The sequence below is a fragment of the Perna viridis genome, chromosome 11, assembly GCF_037379345.1.
Source record: "Perna viridis isolate PV_CMFRI_1.1 ecotype Kerala chromosome 11, ASM3737934v1, whole genome shotgun sequence".
NCBI classification, from domain to species: Eukaryota; Metazoa; Mollusca; class Bivalvia; order Mytilida; family Mytilidae; genus Perna; species Perna viridis.
Window position 1 is genome coordinate 23,781,955 of NC_142455.1, and position 2,321 is coordinate 23,784,275.

At 31.6% G+C, this 2,321-nt stretch overlaps 1 long non-coding RNA gene across 1 annotated transcript; it reads right to left on the reverse strand.

Moving 5' to 3' along the window:
* Positions 1 to 92: 92 nt before the first annotated feature.
* Positions 93 to 2,057, reverse strand: LOC148603443 (uncharacterized). Its single transcript, XR_015916529.1, has 3 exons — positions 1,908 to 2,057; positions 1,351 to 1,441; positions 93 to 388 (listed from the first exon to the last, which is right to left on the reverse strand). It is a non-coding gene; the product is annotated as an uncharacterized LOC148603443 (long non-coding RNA).
* Positions 2,058 to 2,321: the final 264 nt, after the last annotated feature.

The following is a 2,321-nucleotide window of genomic DNA, read 5'->3' on the forward strand; positions in this document are numbered from 1 at the left end:
AAAAACAAATCTCCCGTCCGTCTGTTCCATGTATGGCGGAAGACTTCATGTACATGCGAGTCATATTTTCTAATGGACGATATTGAAACTGATTAAGTACATCACATTTATTGTAAAACTTACAAACTCAGCATCAAACACGAAAATGTCTGTTATTTACAATGACAGATAAATAATGAATACACAAGTGACTTTCCTTGGATTCCAATAAGATTGCAAGTCATGTTTCTTGCACAACCCCTTTGAGTCGAAAGTTTACTTTTTACATCAGTCAGTTACAAGATTCCAACATCCGCTACATTATCCAGTAAGTACAAGTCAAACCACGACATTCTTCTTCCCATCGCCGGTCTGTTGCCAAACAATCGCTGTAAAAGTAATAGCTCACCTGAAGAAAGGACAAGATTGTTAATGAATTTTTATCTATAGGATCAATGTCAATGAACCATAAATTCCGCAGATGTACATACAATACACATATCCAACCAAAGGTGTCACATATGTGAACCATATGAAATGCCACTTAAGATGATCTTTTGAATCGATTATACATATGATTATCATGCTTTTGTCATGCAAACATATAATTATTATATTAACCAGGCAACATACAATAATCATGGTTGCACACTTAGCTGTGTATACTCTTGTAAAATGTGCATTAAATTCATTCTTTTGCACGTACATGACTTTGTATGTAAAGAACATGCACTTGATGTATTTTAAAGTAACACATGATCATAACTCCGATAAATAGATAAAAACACTGGAACGTTAAATGATTCAACGACAGAGAGGATGATTCAAATCAATTGGTTGTTTTTTTATATGTACAGTCCTGTGCTCTGAACATTCGATAACCGCCAATCGCGTTCCCCTTCACAGAAAAAACATTATTTCTATTAATTCAAAAAAGAACGTACCATTATCATGTTTGCATTTAAGTGCTAGTCCCTGTAAGAATTAGGCAATGGGTGAAACATGGTATGAAAAAAAACTTCATTTTGATAGTGTAATTTGACTATTTGCACAATTAGAATCAAGGAAAACAGACAAGATTTTCCATAGCATGTTGGATCATTGAGTTACAATTTCATTGAAATGCAGTGAAAATGAACATTTCAGTGGCAGATAACTCTGTCAAAAGCCTGATTATTCAAAGATTCTATTGAAAAAAATCTGCGCAAAGCTAGTGATGCAGAGATCAAATAACGGTCTTTTCAAAAAGAGAAAGTATCCTTGAGTAATATTACATGTACATTGTCAGATCCGCGGGGTTTGACATGCATGTTTCTGATGTTTCCCATTTTGCCTGATTCTTACAAAGACTTATACTTAAATGATACGTACCATAACTTTGAGCCTCAGATATTGTCACAACAAAAACAAGTAGAAGAGCCACCAAGAGAAAATATTTCATCGTTACTGCCCGTTTATATATCTGTAGGTATAATTAAAAAGATAATTTAAATTGAGAAATCTTATGTGAGTTTTTGCTTAAATGTCTTCTTCTTTCAATTTCTGTCACAATTACGCCACGTAAATTCAATCATTACATTTATGTAAATTTAAACATTTGTATAAATATTTCAGCGAATTGACGAAAAGTATCTATAACAGAAAAACGAACACAAATTTTATATTTATATTAATCAAATCAATACTAATAACAAAATATTCACTAAAGGAAAACAAAACAAACAAACAAACAAACAAAAAACAAAAAAACAAAAACAAAAACAAAAACAAAAATACGAAGTTGTATTTATATATTTTTTTTCAAATGACTTAAAATTGTCCAAAAATGGGTAAATGAAACCGCATTGAAAGCAAAAATGACGAAGTATACAATAACATTTTACTGCAAACAAATGAAATAAAATTAAGACATAGATGCTCTTTCTTACCTGTCAAGGTAATTAGTAACTGCGAAGTTAAATAAAGGTAACCTGCATTGCGCTTTTATATAGCCCAGTTTTTTTGGCCACTTCCATATTAACATAATTGTGACAACTACGGTTCAAAGTTCATATACTCATAGTATATTCACATTAGTAAACAGAAAGGAACCCCATGAACTGTGATTCTTGCGCAAATTTCTCATAAAAACCGAACACGAATCATAATTCTATCCAAGTAATTTCTTTTGATGTGTACGGTAGATGGACACCTGATGGCCTTGTTAGCGATATAAATAATTATTTACGAAATACATACCTTTATGAACACGAATATAACAAGTTAGATCCGGAAATTTTTAGAAAGAACTATGATATTTATTGCTACCTTGTTTTCTTTAAATGTACTTAGGACTTTCAAGA